General features: G+C 35.6%; 1 non-coding gene across 1 annotated transcript; it reads right to left on the minus strand.

The window, feature by feature from the left end:
- Positions 1 to 1654: 1654 nt before the first annotated feature.
- Positions 1655 to 1761, minus strand: LOC112479425. Its single transcript, XR_003046183.1, has one exon. It is a non-coding gene; the product is annotated as a U6 spliceosomal RNA (small nuclear RNA).
- Between the last annotated feature and the right edge of the window lie 5646 nt (positions 1762 to 7407).

A 7407-nucleotide genomic window follows, 5' to 3' on the forward strand; every position in this document is an offset into this window, starting at 1 on the left:
CAAGGTAATGGTAGCCTCATCATCAAAGGAGTTAGGGAGCCTTCCATCTTCTTGAAATTTTTGGAATAGTTTGAGAAGAATAGGTGATAATTCTTCTTTGAATATTTGGTGAAAGATGCCTATGAAGCCATCTGGCCCAGGAATTTTGCTTATTGGGAGGTTTTTGATTACTGATTCTATTTCATTGGTGGTAATTGGTCGGTTCAGATTTTCTGTTTCTTCTTGACTCAGTCTTGGGAGATTGTATGTTTCTAGGAATGTGTCCATTTCTTCCAGATTGTTCAATTTGTTGGTATATAATTGCTTGTAATATTTTCTTATAGTCCATTGCATTTCTGTGGAGTCCATGGTAATTTCTTCTCTTTCATTTCTGATTTTATTTGAGTCCTCTCTCCTTTTTCCTTGATGAATCTGGCTAAAAATCTGTCAATTTTGTTTATCCTTTCAAAGAACCAGCTCTTGATTTCATTTCATTGTATTGTTTTTATAGAATCTATTTCATTTATTTCTGCTCTGATCTTTATTATTTCCTTCCTTCTATTCAGTTTGGGCTTTGTTTGCTGTTCTTTTTCTAGTTTTTTTTAGGTGTAAGGTTAGATTGTTTATTTGAACTATTTCTTGTTTCTTGAGATAGGCCTGTATTGTTATGAATTGCCCTCTTAGGACTGCTTTTGCCATGTCCCATAGATTTTGAGTTGTGTTTTCATTTTCATTTGTCTCTAGGTATCTTTTGATTTCTTCTTTGATATCATTAATAACCCATTCATTGTTTAGTAGCATGTAATTTAGCCTCCATGTATTTATGTATTTTCCAGTTTTTTTATTTCTAGTTTCATATCGTTGTGATCGGAAAAGATGGTTGATATAATTTCAATTTTCTTATATTTATTGAGACTTGTTTTGTGTCCTACCATGTGGTCTATTCTAGAAAATGTTCCGTGTGCGTTTGAGAAGAATGCATATTTTACTGCTTTGGGGTAAAATGCTCTGAAAATATTTATTAAATCCATCTGGTCTAGTGTGTCTTTTAGGCCCATTGTTTCCTTGTTGATTCTTTGCCTGAAAGATCTGTCCATTGGTGTCAATGGGTTGTTAAAGTCTCCGACTATGAATGTAGTACTATTGATCTCTCCTTTTATGTCAGTCAATAATTGCTTTATGTTTGTAGGTGCTCCTATGTTGGGTGCAGATATGTTTACTAGGGTTATGCCCTCTTGATTTATTGCCCCTTTCATCATTATGTAATCTCTTTTTTGTCTCTTATTATAGCCTTTGTTTTAAAGTCTATTTTATCTGACATAAATATCGCTACCCCAGCTTTTTTTTCCATTTCCATTTGCATGAACTATCTTTTTCCATTCCTCTACTTTCAATTGTGAGCGTCATTTGATCTGAAGTGGGTCTCTTGTAGACAGCATATACATGGGTCTTGTTTTTGTATCTATTCGGTTACCCTATGTCTTTTGATTGGAGCATTTAATCCGTTTACATTTTAAGTGATTACTGATAGGTAGATTGTTACTGCCATTTTATTATTCATATTTGTTATTTCTATTTTCTTTTTTACTTCTTCTCTTTATACAGAAGACCTTTTAACATTTCTTGTAATACTGGCTTGTTGGTGATGAATTCCTTAAGCTTTTTCCTGTCTGGGAAAAATATGGAACGCTTCACGAATTTGCGTGTCATCTTTGCACAGGGGCCATGCTAATCTTCTCTGTATTGTTCCAATTTTAGTATATGTGCTGCTGAAATGAGCACTATTCATTCATCTTAAGACCTAGGTGAAGTACAGTACTTTCCCTCATGAGTTCACCTCTAATGGAGAAGACAGATAACTGGCAAGTGAATTAATAAAACAGAGATAGAGGTGGTGCTGTGAAGAAGAAAAGCAGGGTGCTATGAGGGAAAATATGAGGTAGGGTGGGTAGTGGACAAACACTAGCTTTGGAGAGAATGGGAGTCAGGAAGCCTCTCTGAGGAGCCATCAAAAAGGCACCCATCAGGAAGAACATTCCAGGTGGAGAGAACAGCAAGATCTGAGGTTCTTGGAGGAAGATTTGGCAATGAGGAGCAGAAGGGCTGGGGAAGAGCTTAAGAAAAAGCAAGAGTGGAAAGGGGTTTGCAGTGTGAGTTGGACAAATGTTAGAAGCAGTGGAGTATAAGGAAAGAAAGAAACATGGATTCCAATGTAAAATTAGCTTTTATGACAAATATTCTTTAATAGTATTTAAGCAAACATCTAGCTCAAAATATTTTGTTTGTTATTTTAAGTACTTGAGCATTACTTTAAACATATGCATGAAATATATTCTCAAACATATAAAGTTTTTATGTTCCCAAAAAGATTCGAAGCAATCTATAGAAACATAACAGAAAATAAATGAGTTAAGTAAGTGGGGTAGAAGTAGAAGTAAAAGCAAAAAGGAGAAGGAAAATAAACTAGAGTTAACTGTTAGGATTGGCATACAAAAGTGCATACTATACAGTTTTATAAACAATAGCTATATCTGGGCTGTATGTTTGATTCTGACTTCCAGGAACAAAGCAATAGGGAAATATGAACAATTATGAAATTCAGTGTTCCTATAATAAAAAATGAAGTAGTTCTTAAGAAGAATGTTGCTATTCAATATTAAGATCTGAGAGAAATGTTCCTGTATTGAGTCACTCTATGACATACTGGTCAAAGTCCTTAACAGTATCCCCACAGTAAATACAACAGCAAGATTCCTAGGGCCATCTCTTAAAATAACTTCAGTGCATAAAGCCAAAGTACAACTTAGTAAAAGCAATTTTACAGGGGTCCAGGGGCAATCCAGCTACACAGCTTATTCTAGCAGCTGTAAATCAGAGATAACACTTAGAATGTCCAGAGAAATGGATGTAATATGTATCCTTCAAGTAATCCTCAATGAATATTACTTCTTTCACCTGAGCTTTTGATGAATAATGTGCAGTAGAGAATCTGAAGTTATTTCTCTAGCAAGAAACTAGAATTAATAATTGTTTTGATCATCAATGGAGTTGAAGGTAGGACTGACATTCTCTTAGAAAAGTAAGGAGCCTAGCAGTATGATAGCTTGAAAGGAAAGCCATCCTGTTGCCGTTTGGAAGTGGGCCTAACATTTTCCTCAAAAAAATAGGTCTAGACCCACTTAAACACATGGACAGATAATGACTCAGGCTCCAAAGTTTTTCTACACACATGTGGTGAAGATCATTCTAACTTCTATTAGTTAAGAGAATACTTTAATTAATAAATTAGTTAAAAACTTATTTTCCAGACAACTGCATAGTTTATATGTCATATAAATCTTTTGGCAATAAATGAATTAAATGTTGGAGGACAACTACCAAAAACAATATTTGAATACAAGAAGAGTTGATCTCGAGCCATGCTTTCTGACAATAATTATACTTAAAGATTCATAGCCTGTGCTGAGTGGTAATAATACCATATCCTTAGCAAGGTGCAAATAATTACATTTCCCTTCTTTAAAAAAAAAAAAAAAAGTCATGCACTGAGCCCATTTAAGAGTGGTTTTAGCTATTAAAAAGCATATTTTGGGGGCTTTTAGCCCATTAAAAAGCATATTTTGGGGGGACAAAAGAGAAGCTTTGGGCTTGAGCCAATAGTTATCTGATCTGTTGGTGTGACAGACTGGCTAGCTGGTTACCAAACCAGTTTTCTTTCCCTGCAGACCCACAGTTCAACTACATTTCCCAGCCTCTCTCGCATTTAGGTGTGGGCAAGTGAGTTCTGACCAGTGGAATTGGATGCATTTCACTTTCAGGCTGGGGCAGTAAACCACAGAGTGGCCTTGGATGCAATATATTGAAGACATTAGACCTTTCTATCAATCCAGGTCCCTAAACACCCAACCTCTTATTGGGCTTATGCGAGAAAGAAATAACTTCCTGCTGTGTTAAGCCACTGAGATTTCAAAGTTTATTGTTACAGCAGCTTGTATACAGTCAATATAGCATTTAAGTCAAGTCAAGAATATACTTCTACCTCTGTGTACCTCAGTTTCAACTGTAAAATGGAGACATTAATAGCACTACCTCTTAAGTTTGCTCTAAAAATTAAATATGTTAATGAATATAATGTGCTTTGACAGTGCCTGGCACAGAGTAAACATTCAATCATGTTAGCTATTATTGTTATTATTACAAACCTCCCTAGTAGTATTAAGATGTAGGTTCCATATACATATAACTCAAATTTCCTCCAACTATTCAAATTCTAGTAACAAGTGATATCACATTTATGTTATATCATGTTATGTTTGCCTTGTACTGCTCTGTACCTCTATCACAGTAGGGCTTTAGTACATTTCTGGGCACCATGGGTTGTCCCACACATGCTCTGCAATTGTTCTCTGATCTCCATGTTCTGTGTTAACCATTTTTGAAGTTACTGGGGAGCAGCGGGTAGCAGATTGAGGAAGGCTGCCATCACAGTGTATTGATCCTGCCCAAGGTGGTGCCTCTCATTTGTTCCAAAGTTATAGACTCTCAAAATACCAAGAGATACCTACATATTTGTATTGTTTTTTCCCCTCAAATTTGCTTTAATTTTTAAAATTTGTATAATACTTTATTGCATTTCAGGAAATGTTAGAAACACATTTAAGGAATTATTCTCAGATATCAGAGAACCAGTTTTAATTTATTTAATTTTCCACTGTCAATCAATAGGCATATGAGAAGGGGTGATCAGTCTACTCCACTGAATCTAGGAATTCCTGGTCAGTTGCCTGGGCTTCTTCTTTACCCACATCTTGTCCATACACTGGGTTACCACAGTATACCCAGAAACTACTTCTAGGTTTGGCTGACAGGATTCTTAACCTGAAGTCCATGGACCACCCCTAAATAAGCCCCAAGAAATCCATGGACAGAATTCAAGAGGCCTTTGGACTTGGGCAAAAAAGGTCACGTCTGTATTTTTACTAACATATAAAAGAAATTTAGCAAATCCTTCCATTACTAATGTAAGCAACAAGTCATAGTAATGTTAGTATCTGTGACTTTGTCACCAATAGATACCCCAATAGATGTTTCTATGTCATATTACAGCAGTTAAAAATATCTTGAAATATCATTTACTACTATGAAATTATGATAGTCATTAGATATACCATTATATCTATGAAATTATGATAGTCATTAGATATACCATTATATCTTACTTAGTACATTAGATATACCATTATATCTTACTTAATAAAGAAGCTTGTATACTACTATAGCAAATGCTTATTTAGTATTTTGAGAACTATATTTCAATATAATTGGCTTCCAATTGTATTTTAGCTTTGTATGCAAAAACATTATGCTGAAAATGCCAAAAATCTCCATGGTACAAAAAAGAAAAACCTGTGGGTTACTGGGTTTGACACATACCTCCACACGTCATGTATTTTTCCTTACTCACCCTCCTCAAAGAGGACTGCAGTGGTGACAAACATTCAGACACATTGAAATGCTATCCCCTAGGACAGCATGGTAGATGATTAAGAGCTTGGGCACTGGAGTCACCTTGCCCTGTTCCACCACTTATTAACTGTGTGACCCAGGCAAGTTACTTAACCTCTCTGTGCCTTATATCTGTGAAATGGGAATTACAATCATCCCTTCTTCATACAGTTATTGTAAAGCATAAATGAGTTAATTCATTAAATCTCTTAGAGACTAGCCCATAGTAAGCTCTCAGAAAATGTTAGCTGCTTTTTCAAGTGCCTATCACAGCTACTTCTTTATAATATTTATAGGGAGGGGAGAGGAGAAGGGTAGGTTGGCTATTTCTTTTGTGAGTCATATCCTACACATATTACTTTTATGATGCACAAAATTGATACCCTTTTTTAAAGCACATTAAGGAAACACTTAATAGCTCTCCCTTGAAAAGTTTGCATCTTAATTTTGTTTTATGTATTAACTTTCAATTGAATCTTTTAAAATACTTCAGTGGCAGTACAAATGCTCCCCACCCTTGGTTTACAAAGCAGGGCTTCTATTAAAATAATATTAGACTTTCACAATTCATGCTCATTTCTAAGCCCTTTAAGTTTTAGCTGTGTCATTTTAACTGAGAAGGAGAGGATATTAAATATAAATGGAATTAAATTCATTCATTCATTCAACAATTATTAAGTAAATTCATTCATTCATTCATTCATTCAACAATTATTAAGTGCCTGCTCTATGCCAAGCACTGCTCTAAATGCAGAGGAATTTATGGTGAACAAGACAAAGTCCCTGCTGTCACTGAGCTTACTTTCTAGTGTGGAAGACAAACAATGAACTAAAATAAATTTTAAAAAGTATCAGGATATAATTGACACTTCATAGACCATTAAAATAAAGTGATGTTATATACATAAGAACCAGGTGACTATTTTATATTGGGTGGTCAGGGAAGTTCTCTCTAAGGAGGCGACATTTAAACAAAGATCCGAATGACAAAGATCCGAATGACAAAAAGGAGACAGCTTTTTTTATCTTTCTTTTTTTTTTTTTTTTTTTTTGCCTAAGCAGACAGCATTCCAGGCAAAGGGAATAGCTAGTATGAAGTCATTAGAGTAGGACTGAGCTTACCTGTTCCTACTGTTTAGGAATGGAAAGAAGGCCGTTGTCACTGGAAAATAGTAGACAAGGGACAGAGCCTTCCATACAAGAGCAGTAAACAGGGATTAGATAGTGTGAAGCTTTGTAAGTGAAGGCAAAGTTTATTCTCAGCACAATAGGAAGCTACTACAGAGTTTTAGTCGGGGGTACGGTGATCTGATTTACCATTTAAAATCGTTCCAATTACTGCAAGGGATATTAGCTTAGTGGGGCAAGACTGGATATGGAAAGACTGGTTAGACAGTGGTTTGGACCAGGGTTACAGCAATGAGATGGCAAGGAAAGGTTAACTTAGGTATTAGGGTATATTTTGGAAGTAGAGCCAGTAGAACTTACTGATTGGGATGTGAGGAAATGAGAAGAATCACGGACGACTCTTTTTGGCCTATGTAACTGGGCTGATGGTACCAATTATTGAGACAGATAAGTCCTGGAGGTAATGAGGGATGAGGAAGTGGGGAAAAGATATGGTGTGATAAGTTGAGAGTTCTTATTTTGTGCTCACCTTACTTTTGAGTTGCTTATCAAACAGCAAATGGAAATATTGAGTAGACAGTTACAAAAGTCTAGAATATAGGGGAGAAGTCAGAGGCTGGCTATATAATTTTGAGAATCATTGGCCTAGAAATGGAATTTAAAATCATGGGACTTGATGAGCTCACCTATTAGACAGTATAAACAAAGAGAAAAAAAAAGTTGGAGACTAAGACTTGGAGCATTCCTACTTTTGGAAGTCTGATAAAAGGGAAGTTGCTGACAAGAGACTAAGAA

This window comes from Pteropus alecto, unplaced genomic scaffold (genome assembly GCF_000325575.1).
Source record: "Pteropus alecto unplaced genomic scaffold, ASM32557v1 scaffold120, whole genome shotgun sequence".
NCBI lineage: Eukaryota > Metazoa > Chordata > Mammalia > Chiroptera > Pteropodidae > Pteropus > Pteropus alecto.